We start from the raw sequence: 13,815 nt of genomic DNA, 5'->3' as shown, positions 1-13,815 counted from the left end.
GCCACGTGGTTGCCCTTTAGCACCGGTTCATGCTGAATCGGTACTAAGGGGGGGGGGGCTTTAGTGCCTACATTTTAGCGCCGGTTAACAAATCGGCACTAAAGGGCCTTACGAACCGGTGCTATTGCCCGGTTCTGCACTAGTGGTGGTCCGATGAATATTGAGGCTCGTGGTGGATATCGTTATTTTCTCACCTTCACAGATGATTTGAGCAGATATGGGTATATCAACTTAATGAAACATAAGTCTGAAACATTTGAAAAGTTCAAAGATTTTTAGAGTGAAGTTGAAAATCATCGTAACAAGAAAATAAAGTTTCTACAATCTGATCATGGAGGAGAATATTTGAGTTACGACTTTGGTCTTCATTTGAAACAATGCGGAATAGTTTCGCAACTCACGCCACCCGAAACACCACAGCGTAATGGTGTGTCCGAACGTCGTAATCGTACTTTACTTGATATGGTGCGATCTATGATGTCTCTTACTAATTTACCGCTATCGTTTTGGGGTTATGCTTTAGAGACGGATGCATTCTCGTTAAATAGGACACCATCGAAATCCGTTGAGACGACGCCTTATGAACTGTGGTTTGGCAAGAAACCAAAGTTGTTGTTTCTTAAAGTTTGGGGCTGCAATGCTTATGTGAAAAAGCTTCAACCTGATAAGCTCGAACCCAAATCGGAAAAATGTGTCTTCATAGGATACCCAAAAGAGACTATTGGGTACACCTTCTATCACAGATCCGAAGGCAAGACTTTTGTTGCTAAATTTGGAATCTTTCTAGAGAAGGAGTTTCTCTCGAAAGAAGTGAGTGGGAGGAAAGTAGAACTTGATGCGGTAAATGTACCTGCTCCCTTATTGGGAAGTAGTTCATCACAGAAACCGGTTTCTGCGACACCTACACCAATTAGTGAGGAAGTTAATGATGGTGATCATGAAACTTCAGATCAAGTTGTTACTGAACCTCGTATATCAACCAGAGTAAGATCCGCACCAGATTGGTACGGTAATCCTGTTCTGGAAGTTATATTGCTAGACCATGACGAACCTACGAACTATGAAGAAGCGATGGTGAGCCCAGATTCCGCAAAATGGCTTGAAGCCATGAAATCTGAGATGGGATCCATGTATGAGAACAAAGTGTGGACTTTGGTTGACTTGCCCGATGATCAGCAAGCCATTGAGAATAAATGGATCTTCAAGAAGAAGACTGATGCTGATGGTAATGCTACTGTCTCTAAAGCTCGACTTGTTGCAAAAGGTTTTTGACAAGTTCAAGGCGTTGACTACGATGAGACCTTTTCACCCGTAGCGATGCTTAAGTCTGTCCGAATCATGTTAGCAATTGCCGCATTTTATGATTAAGAAATTTGGAAAATAGATGTCAAAACTGCATTCCTGAATGGATTTCTGGAAGAAGAATTGTATATGATGCAACCGGAAGGTTTTGTCGATCCAAAAGGAGCTAACAAAGTGTGCAAGCTCCAGCGATCCATTTATGGACTGTTGCAAGCCTCTTGGAGTTGGAATAAGCGCCTTGATAGTGTGATCAAAGCATTTGGTTTTATACAGACTTTTGGAGAAGCCTGTATTTACAAGAAAGTGAGTGGGAGCTCTGTAGCATTTCTAATAATATATCTGGATGGCATATTGCTGATTGGAAATGATATAGAATTTCTGGGATACTTGAATAAGAGTTTTTCAATGAAAGACCTCGGTGAAGCTGCTTATATATTGGGAATCAAGATCTATAGAGATAGATCAAGACACTTAATTGGACTTCCACAAAGCACATACCTTGACAAAGTTTTGAAGAAGTTCAAAATGGATCAAGCAAAGAAAGGGTTCTTGCCTGTGTTACAAGGTGTGAAGTTGAGTAAGACTCAATGCCCGACCACTATAGAAGATAGAGAGAAGATGGATGTTATCTATGCTTCAGCCATAGGCTCTATCATGTATGCAATGCTGTGTACCAGACCTGATGTGTGCCTTGCTATGAGTTTAGTAGGGAGGTACCAAAGTAATCCAGGAGTGGATCACTGGACAACGGTCAAGAACATCCTGAAATACTTGAAAAGGACTAAGGATATGTTTCTCATTTATGGAGGTAACAAAGAGCTCATTGTAAATGGTTACATTGATGCAAGCTTTGACACTGATCCAGACGATTCTAAATCCCAAACCGGATACGTGTTTACATTCAACGGTGGAGCTGTCAGTTGGTGCAGTTCTAAACAAAGTATCATGGCGGGATCTACGTGTGAAGCGAAGTACATAGCTGCTTCAGAAGCAGCAAATGAAGGAGTCTGGATGAAGGAGTTCATATCCGATCTAGGTGTCATACCTAGTGCATCGGGTCCAATGAAAATATTTTGTGACAATACTGGTGCAATTGCCTTGGCGAAGAATCCAGATTTCTCAAAAGAACCAAGCACATCAAGAGATGCTTCAATTCCATCCAGGATCTAGTCCAGGTGTGAGACATAGAAATTTGCAAGATACATATGGATCTGAATGTTGCAGACCCGTTGACTAAGCCTCTTCCACGAGCAAAACATGATCAGCACCAAGGCTCCATGGGTGTTAGAATCATTACTGTGTAATCTAGATTATTGACTCTATTGCAAGTGCGAGACTGAAGGAAATATGCCCTAGAGGCAATAATAAAGTTATTATTTATTGCCTTATATCATGATAAATGTTTATTATTCATGCTAGAATTGTATTAACCGGAAACATAATACTTGTGTGAATACATAAACAAACAGAGTGTCACTAGTATGCCTCTACTTGACTAGCTTGTTGATCAAAGATGGTTATGTTTCCTAGCCATTGACATGAGTTGTCTTTTGATTAACGGGATCACATCATTAGGAGAATGATGTGATTGACTTGACCCATTACGTTAGCTTAGCACACGATCGTTTAGTATTCTGCTATTGCTTTCTTCATGACTTATACATGTTCCTATGGCTATGAGATTATGCAACTCCCGTTTACCGAGGAACACTTTGTGTGCTACCAAACGTCACAACGTAATTGGGTGATTATAAAGGTGCTCTACAGGTGTCTCCAAAGGTACTTGTTGGGTTGGCGTATTTCAACATTAGGATTTGTCACTCCGATTGTCGGAGAGGTATCTCTAGGCCCACTCAGTAATGCACATCACCTAAGCCTTGCAAGCATTGCAACTAATGAGTTGGTTGCGGGATGATGTATTAGAGAACGAGTAAAGAGACTTTTCGGTAATGAGATTGAACTAGGTATTGAGATACCGACGATCGAATCTCGGGCAAGTAACATACCAATGACAAAGGGAGCAACGTATGTTGTTATGTGATCTGACCGATAAAGATCTTTTTAGAATGTGTGGGAGCCAATATGAGCATCCAGGTTCCTCTATTGGTTATTAACCGGAGACGTGTCTCAGTCATGTCTACATAGTTCTCGAACCCGTAGGGTCTGCACGCTCAATGTTTCGATGACAGTTATATTATGAGTTTATATGTTTTGATGTACCTAAGGTTGTTGGGAGTCCCGGATGTGATCACGGACATAATGAGGAGTCTCAAAATGGTCGAGACATGAAGATCGATATATTGGACGACTATATTCGGACACCGGAATGGTTCCGGGGGTTATCGGATATATACCGGAGTACCGGGGGTTACCGGAACCCCCCCGGGGGATTAATGGGCCTACATGGGCCTTAGTGGAGAAGAGGAGGGGCGGCCAGGGCAGGCCGTGCGCCCCCTCCCCCTCTAGTCTGAATATGACAAGGGGGGGCGCCCCCCTTTCCTTCTTCTCCTCCTCCTCTTCCCCCCTTCTCCTAATCAAACAAGGAAGGGAAGGAGTCCTACTCCCACTAGGAGTAGGACTCCTCCTGGCGCGCCCCTCTCCTGGCCGGCCGCCTCTCCCTCCTTGCTCCTTTATATACGGGGGCACCCCAAAGACACAACAATTGATTTGTTGATCTTTTAGTCGTGTGCGGTGCCCCCCTCCACCATAGCCCACCTCGATAATACTGTAGCGGTGCTTAGGCGAAGCCCTGCGTTGGTTGAACATCATCATCGTCACCACGCCGTCATGCTGACGAAACTCTCCCTCAACACTCGGCTGGATCGGAGTTCAAGGGACGTCATCGGGCTGAACGTGTGCTGAACTTGGAGGTGCCGTGCGTTCGGTACTTGATCGGTCGGATCGTGAAGACGTATGACTACATCAACCACGTTGTGTGATACGTCCATTTTGCATCATGGTTTTATATCAATATTTATTGCATTATGGGCTGTTATTACACATTATGTCACAATACTTATGCCTATTCTCTCTTATTTTACAATGTGTCCGTAAAGAGGGAGAATGCCTACAGCTGGGATTCTGGGCTGGAAAAGGAGCAAATATTAGAGACCTATTCTGCACAGCTCCAAAAGTCCTGAAACTTCACGGAAGGCGTTTTCCAAATATATAATAAATATTGAGCGCAAGAAGTTCACCAGGGGGGCCATACCCTTCTCACGAGGGTGGGGGGCGCGCCCCCCTACCTCGTGGCCCCCCTGGTGGCCCTCCGATGACCATCTTCTGCTATATGAGGTCTTTCGATGAGGAAAAAATAATAAGCCATCTTCTCGGACGAAACTCCGCCGCCACGAGGAGGAACCTTGGCGAAACCAATCTAGGGCTCTGGCGGAACTGTTCTGCCAGGGAAACTTCCCTCCGGGAGGGGGAAATCATCGCCATCGTCATCACCAACGCTCCTCTCATCGGGAGAGGGAAATCTCCATCAACATCTTCACTAGCACCATCTCCTCTCAAAGCCCTAGTTCATCTCTTCTATCCAATTCTTGTCTCCAAGTCCGGGATTGGTACCCGTGGGTTGCTAGTAGTGTTAATTACTCCTTGTAGTTGATGCTAGTTGGTTTATTTGGTGGAAGATCCTATGTTCAGATCCTATATGCATATTAATACCCCTCTGATTATGAACATGAATATGCTTTGTGAGTAGTTACGTTTGTTCCTGAGGACATGGGAGAAGTCTTGCTATTAGTAGTCATGTGAATTTGGTCTTCGTTCGATATTTTGATGAGATGTATGTTGTCATCCCTCTAGTGGTGTCATGTGAACGTCGACTACATGACACTTCACCATTGTTTGGGCCTAGAGGAAGGCATTGGGGAGTAATAAGTAGATGATGGGTTGCTAGAGTGATAGAAGCTTAAACCCTAGTTTATGCGTTGCTTCGTAAGGGGCTGATTTGGATCCATATGTTTCATGCTATGGTTAGGTTTACCTTAATAATTTTGTTGTAGTTGCGGATGCTTGCAATAGAGGTTAATCCTAAGTGGGATGCTTGTCCAGGTAAGGACAGTACCCAAGCACCGGTCCACCCACATATCAGATTATCAAAGTATCGAACGCGAATCTTATGAACGTGATGAAAACTAGCTTGACGATAATACCATGTGTCCTCGGGAGCAATTTTCTCTATATAAGAGTTTGTCCAGGCTTGTCCTTTGCTACAAAAAGGATTGGGCCACCTAGCTGCATTTTATGTACTTTTGTTACTTGTTGCTCATTACAAATTATCTTATCACAAAACTATCTGTTACCACTTATTTCAGTACTTGCAGAGAATACCTTGTTGGAAACCGCTTATCATTTCCTTCTGCTCCTCGTTGGGTTCGACACTCTTACTTATCGAAAGGACTACGATAGATCCCCTATACTTGTGGGTCATCATTGTGCTAACTGATATGTATCTATAATTTTTGATTGCTCCATGCTATATTATCTACTGTTTTGGACAATATTGGGCTTTATTATCCATTTTTATATTATTTTTGGGACTAACCTATTAACCGGAGGCCCAGCCCAGAATTGTTGTTTTTTTTGCCTATTTCAGAGTTTCACAGAAAAAGAATATCAAACGGAGTCCAAACGGAATGGAACCTTCGGGAGCGTGATTTTTGGAACGAACATGATCCAGGAGACTTGGACCCTACATAAGAGAAGCTTCGAGGAGGCCATGAGGTAGGCGGTGCGCCTACCCCCCACGGCGCGCCCTCCACCCTCGTGAGCCCCCTGTTGCTCCACCGACGTACTTCTTCCTCCTATATATACCTACGTACCCCCAAACGATCAGATACGGAGCCAAAAACCTAATTCCACCACCACAACCTTCTGTACCCACGAGATCCCATCTTGGGGCCTGTTCCGGAGCTCCGCTGGAGGGGGCATCCACCACGGAGGGCTTCTACATCATCACCATAGCCTCTCCGATGAAGTGTGAGTAGTTTACCTTAGACCTTCGGATCCATAGTTAGTAGCTAGATGGCTTCTTCTCTCCTTTTGGATCTCAATACAATGTTCTCCCCCTCTCTCGTGGAGATCTATTCGATGTAATCTTCTTTTTGCGGTGTGTTTGTTGAGACCGATGAATTGTGGGTTTATGATCAAGTTTATCTATGAACAATATTTGAATCTTCTGAATTATTTTATGTATGATTGGTTATCTTTGCAAGTCTCTTCGAATTATCAGTTTGGTTTGGCCTACTAGATTGATCTTTCTTGCAATGGGTGAAGTGCTTAGCTTTGGGTTCAATCTTGCGGTATCCTTTCCCAGTGATAGTAGGGGAAGCAAGGCACGTATTGTATTGTTTTCATTGAGGATAACAAGATTGGTTTTTTATCATATTGCATGAATTTGAGTTTGTCTCATACGCTTCATCTTTTTAATATCTTTCGTGAGTATGATGGAAAGGAAAATTGTGCTCAAATGCTGGAAGAAGAAATCAATAAAATGTTTGGCACTAAATATTTGAATGATGAGCATGATTGCAATGTTATTAGTATGAATTCCTTGAATATCCATGATGCTAATGATATGCAAAGCCACAAGCTTGGGGAAGCTATGTTTGATGAAGATGATATTTTTTGTCCCCCAAGTTTTGATGAGCAAATTTATTATGATGAAAGCATGCCTCCTATCTATGATGATTATTGTGATGACACTTATGCTTTAAAGAATAATGATAACCATGAAACTTGTCATCTTGATCTTAATTTTCAATCACATGATAGTTATTTTGTTCAGTTAGCTCCCACTATTATTCATGAGAAGAATTTTGCTTATGTGGAGAGTAGTAAATTTTATATGCTTGTAGATCATGAAAAGAATGCTTTAGGTTCTGGTTATATTGTTGAATTCATTCATGATTCTACTGAAAATTATTATGAGGGAGTAATATATGCTTCTAGGAATTGCAATAATATCAAGTGTCCTCTCTATGTGCTTAAAGTTTTAAAGTTATGCTTGTTTTGCCTTCCTATACTAGTTGATTATTGCTCCCATAAGTTGTTTGCTCACAAAATCCCTATGCATAGGAAGTGGGTTATACTTAAATTTGCTAGTCATATTCTTCATGATGCTATCTTTATGTTACAATTCTTATCTTTTATGTGAGCATCGTTGAAATCATCATGCCTAGCTAGGGGCGTTAAACGATAGCGCTTGTTGGGAGGCAACCAACTTTATTTTTGTTCCTTTCCTTTTGTTCCTCTTTAGTAATAAATAATTCATCTAGCCTCTGTTTAGATGTGGTATTATGATTTTAATTAGTGTTTGTGCCAAGTAGAACCTTTGGGAAGACTTTGGGAAAGTCTTGTTGATCATGCTGTTAAAAACAGAAACTTTAGTGCTCACGAGAATTGCTGCCATTTTTATTTGGAGAGTGATATTGAGTTAATTCTTTTTATAGATGATTAATAGATAAATTCCTCACGTCCAGCAATTTATTTGAGAATTTTATGAGTTCAGAAGTATACGTTTGATCCAGATTACTACAGACTTTTCTGTTTTTGACAGATTCTGTTTTCTATGTGTTGTTTGCTTATTTTGATGAATCTATGAGTAGTATCGGAGGGTATGAACCAGAGATAAGTTGGAATACAGTAGGTTTAACACTAATATAAATAAAGAATGAGTTCATTACGGTACCTTGAAGTGGTGATTTATTTTCTTATACTAACGGAGCTTACGAGTTTTCTGTTAAGTTTTGTGTTGTGAAGTTTTCAAGTTTTGGGTAAGGATTCGATGGACTATGGAATAAAGAGTGGCAAGAGCCTAAGATCGGGGATTCCCAAGGAACCCCAAGGTAATATTCAAGGACAACCAAGAGCCTAAGCTTGGGGATGCCCCGGAAGGCATCCCCTCTTTGGTCTTCGTTCATCGGTAACTTTACTTGGAGCTATATTTTTATTCGCCACATGATATGTGTTTTGCTTGGAGCGTCAATTTATTTTGTTAGGATTTGCTTGCTGTTATTTATAATAATGGTTTGCATCTTTTATTTCAATAAAAGTGGCATTTATAGCCTTTACTATGCCTATGTTACAAGTATACATGTTGCTGTTTGAAAACACAAAGTTTACCGCTGTTGCAATAATTCCCTAGAAAAGGCAGAATGTGATAAAATGTTGAAACCTTTTGCATATTAAGCTCTCATAAATTTACTACAGTGGGAATTTTCTTTCATAATTTTTGGAGCTAGGGAAGTATGGATGTTGCTGCATTCTTTACAGACTATCCTGTTTAGGCAGATTGCTGTTATGTTTGCATTGTTTGCATATGTTTGCTTCTTTAATGATTCTATTTGAGGATAGGACTATTAAATATGCAGAGGCATTTAGTATTCAATGTTGAATAATAATTTCAGTGATTTGCTACAGTAGAGTATGATAAGGTTTTTGCAATGGTTTATACTAACTTATGTCACGAGTCCTTGTTGAGTTTTGTGTGGATGAAGCTTTTGAGATTTAGGGAGACCTTGATATGAGAGGAATCAAGGAGACACAAAAGCTCAAGCTTGGGGATGCCCAAGGCACCCCAAGATAATATTTCAAGAAGTCTCAAGCGTCTAAGCTTGGGGATGCCCCAGTTGGCATCCCACCTTTCTTCTTCAACAATTATCGGTTAGTATCGGTTGATCCTAAGTTTTTGCTTCTTCACATGATGTTTGCTATTCTTAGATGTCATTTTATTTTGCTTTGCTTGCTGTTTGGATAAATTACCAAGATCTGAAATTATTAATTGTTAGAGAGTCTTCACTTAGTTGCATAATTATTCGACTACTCATTGATCTTCAATTATATCTTTCGGAGTAGTTTGTCATTTGCTCTAGTGCTTGACTTATATCTTTTAGAGCATGGTGGATTTGTTTTATAGAAACTATTGATCTCTCATGCTTCACTTAAATTATTTTGAGAGTCTTAATAGCATGGTAATTTGCTTAATAGTAACATGCTTGGTATTCAAGATTTGTGAAACTTTCTATTGAGTGTGTTGAATACTAAGAAAAGTTGGATGCTTGGTAATTGTTTTGAGATATGGAGGTAGTAATATCAAAGTCATGCTAGTAGAGTAATTTTGAATTTGAGAAGTGCTTGAGTTAAAGTTTGCAAGTCCCGTAGCATGCACGTATGGTAAACGTTATGCAACAAATTTGAAACATGAGGTGTTATTTGATTGTCCTCCTTATGAGTGGCGGTCAGGGACAGGCGAAGGTCTTTTCCTACCAATCTACCCCCCTAGGAGCATGCACGTAATACTTTGGTTTTTTATGGCTTGTTGATGTTTGCAATAAGTATGTGAGTTCTTTATGACTAATGTTGAGTCCATGGATTATACGCACTCTCACCCTTCCATCCTTGCTAGCCTCTTCGGTACCGTGCATTGCCCTTTCTCACATTGAGAGTTGGTACAAACTTCGCCAGTGCATCCAAACCCCGTGATATGATACGCTCTATCAGACATAAACCTCCTTATATCTTCCTAAAAACAGCCACCATACCTACCTATTATGGCATTTCCATAGCCACTCCGAGATATATTGCCATGCAACTTTCCACCATCCAGTTTATCATGACACATTCATCATTGTCATATTGCTTAGCATGATCATGTAGTTGACATAGTATTTGTGGCAAAGCCACCGTTCATAATTTTTTCATACATGTCACTCTTGATTCATTGCATATCCTGGTATACCACCGGAGGCATCCATATAGAGTCATACTTTGTTCTAGTATCGAGTTGTAATCATTGAGTTGTAAATAAATAGAAGTGTGATGATCATCATTCAATAGAGCATTGTCCCAAAAAAAGAGAAAGGCCAAAGAAAAAAAAGAAGGCCCAAAAAAGAAAATAAATAAAAAGGGGTAATGCTACTATCCTTTTCTTCCACACTTGTGCTTTAAAATAGCACCATGTTCTTCATATAGAGAGTCTCTTGAGTTATCACTTTCATATACTAGTGGGAATTTTCATTATAGAACTTGGCTTGTATATTCCAACAATGGGCCTCCTCAAGTGCCCTAGGTCTTCGTGAGCAAGCAAGTTGGATGCACACCCACTAGTTTCTTTTGTTGAGATTTCATACATTTATAGCTCAAGTGCATCTGTTGCATGGCAATCCCTACTCCTTGCATTAACATCAATCGTGGGCATCTCCATAGCCCATTGATTAGCCTCGTTGATGTGAGACTTTCTCCTTTTTTGTCTTCTCCACATAACCCCCCTCATTATATTCTATTCCACCCATAGTGCTATGTCCATGGCTCGCGCTCATATATTGCGTGAAAGTTTATAGATTTGAGATTACTAAAGTATGAAACAATTGCTTGGCTTGTCATCGAGGTTGTGCATGATGAGAGCATTCTTGTGTGACGAAAATGAAACATGACTAAACTATATGATTTTGTAGGGATGAACTTTCTTTGGCCATGTTAATTTGAGAAGACATAATTGCTTAGTTAGTATGCTTGAAGTATTATCATTTTTATGTGAATATGAACATTTGTCTTGAATCTTTCAGATCTGAATATTCATACCACAATTAAGAAGAATTACATTGAAATTATGCCAAGTAGCACTCCGCATCAAAAATTCTGTTTTTATCATTTACCTACTTGAGGACGAGCAGGAATTAAGCTTGGGGATGCTAATACGTCTCCAATGTATCTATAATTTTTGATTGTTCCATGCTATATTATCTACTGTTTTGAATGTTTATGGGCTTTATTATACTCTTTTATACCATTTTAGGGACTAACCTATTAACCCAGAGCCCAGTGCCAGTTTCTGTTTTTACCCTGTTTTAGGGTTTCGAAGAAAAGGAAAATCAAACGGAGTCCAATTGACCTGAAACTTCAGGGAACTCATTTTTGGAAGGAAAGAAGCCCAAAAGACTTGGAGTGCACGTCGGTGGATCTGCGAGGAGGTCACGAGGCAGGGGGGCGCGCCCACCGCCCCTGGGCGCGCCCTCCACCCTCGTGAGCCCCTCGTGGCCCCCCTGACGTACTTCTTCCGCCTATATATCTCCATATACCCTAAAATCATCCGTGAGCACAATAGATCAGGAGTTCCGCCGCCAGAAGCCTCCATAGCCACCGAAAGCCAATCTAGACCCGTTCCGGCACCCTGTCGGAGGGGGAAATCTCTCTCCGGTGGCCATCTTCATCATCCCGGTGCTCTCCATGACGAGGAGGGAGTAGTTCTCCCTCAAGGCTGAGGGTATGTACCAGTAGCTATGTGTTTGATCTCTCTCTCTCTCGTGTTCTTGAGGTGATACGATCTTGATGTATCGTGAGCTTTGCTATTATAGTTGGATCCTATGATGTTTTCTCCCCCCTCTACTCTCTTGTAATGAATTGAGTTTCCCCTCTGCAGTTATCTTATCGGATTGAGTCTTTAAAGATTTGAGAATACTTGATGTATGTCTTGCCGTGCGTATCTGTGGTGACAATGGGATACCACATGATTCACTTGATGTATGTTTTGGTGATCAACTTGCGGGTTCCGCCCATGAACCTATGCATAGGGGTTGGCACACGTTTTCGTCGTGATTCTCCGGTAGGAACTTTGGGGCACTCTTTGACGTTCTATGTGTTGGTTGAATAGATGAATCTGGGATTGTGTGATGTATATCGTATAATCATGCCCACGGATACTTGAGGTGACATTGGAGTATCTAGGTGACGTTAGGGTTTTGGTTGATTTGTGTCTTAAGGTGTTATTCTAGTATGAACTCTAGCGCTGTTTGTGACACTTATAGGAATAGCCCAACGGATTGATTGGAAAGAATAACTTTGAGGTGGTTTCGTACCCTGCCATAATCTCTTTGTTTGTTCTCCGCTATTAGTGACTTTGGAGTGACTCTTTGTTGCATGTTGAGGGATAGTTATGTGATCCAGTTATGTTATTATTGTTGAGAGGACTTGCACTAGTGAAAGTATGAACCCTAGGCCTTGTTTCCTAGCATTGCAATACCATTTGTGCTCACTTTTATCATTAGTTACCTTGCTGTTTTTATATTTTCATATTACAAATACCTTTATCTACCATCCATATACCACTTGTATCACCATCTCTTCGCCGAACTAGTGCACCTATACAATTTACCATTGTATTGGGTGTGTTGGGGACACAAGAGACTCTTTGTTATTTGGTTGCAGGGTTGCTTGAGAGAGACCATCTTCATCCTACGCCTCCTACGGATTGATAAACCTTAGGTCATCCACTTGAGGGAAATTTGCTACTATCCTACAAACCTCTGCACTTGGAGGCCCAACAACGTCTACAAGAAGAAGGTTGTGTAGTATACATCACCCACCCACCACCCACTTAGTAGCCACTGTCGACGACTTAACCGGCATGCTCGACTTCGGCTCCGAAGACTTCGACGGTATGGATGACGAAGGCGGAGACGAACAGGATCCACCACCCTTAGGGCACTGGACCGCCACCTCATCATATGATATATACATGGTGGACACCCCCAAAGAAGCCAATGGCGATGAGAAGACGGAGGATCACCCCTCCAAGAAGCAACCCAAGCACCGACGTCAGCGGCGCCGCTCTAAGCCCCGCCATAGAAAGAACAGCGATAATAATAGTCCACGCGACTCTGGAGGAGACGACAACTACACCACCCGGTGGCAGAAAACGATCAAGATGTAAACTGCAAACATAGTGCAGATCCGACATCCGAACACGATGATGCCAAAGATAAGCCTCATCAATCCCCGTCTAGGGAAGAAAGCAGTCTGGACGAAGATGCACCCATCATCCCGGAAACACACTTGGAGCAAGAGAACCTCCGCAGAAGGCTTACTGCCACAGCGAGAAGCCTGAAGAAACAGAAGCAAAGGCTCAAGGTCGCACAAGATACGCTCAACAGCAAGTGGAACAAAATAACAAAGCATGGTGGAAGTTACCATCCAAAAAGCTACCCAAAGCGCAAGCTATTACCGGAATTCAACAATGAGGCCTTAGAGCCCACACAGCCGAAAAGTGATACAGCCAACCGGCTGGATCCACCACCCTGTGAACGCGATAGAGCGGCTAACAAAGTCATGCATAAGTCAACACACGATCTACGTGAAAACTTGCGTCAAAAATCCGGTGCGACCAGATCTATCTACGGATCTAGGAAGCGCGCTACGGTGCACAACCAACACCGAATACTACAACTGTCCGAACACCATGGCGCATCCCAATACAGGGGTGCCACACACCCCTTATGTTTCACTGATGAGGTGCTGGATCATGAATTCCCAGAGGGATTCAAACCGGTGAACATAGAGGCGTACGACGGAACCACAGACCCTAGAGTCTGGATAGAGGACTTCATCCTCCACATCCATATTGTTGGGGATATTACTACTGGGCGTAAACCAGCCAGGACAGGCCGGGTTAACTTCATCAGTAGTTGAGTATGATAAAAGCCCATGAGGGCAGATGAGGGCTGAAGGCCC

The sequence above is a fragment of the Triticum dicoccoides genome, chromosome 6A (genome assembly GCF_002162155.2).
Source record: "Triticum dicoccoides isolate Atlit2015 ecotype Zavitan chromosome 6A, WEW_v2.0, whole genome shotgun sequence".
In the NCBI taxonomy this organism is placed as follows: Eukaryota; Viridiplantae; Streptophyta; class Magnoliopsida; order Poales; family Poaceae; genus Triticum; species Triticum dicoccoides.
The sequence above is the reverse complement of the archived record's forward strand: the minus strand, read 5'-3'. Positions refer to the sequence as shown.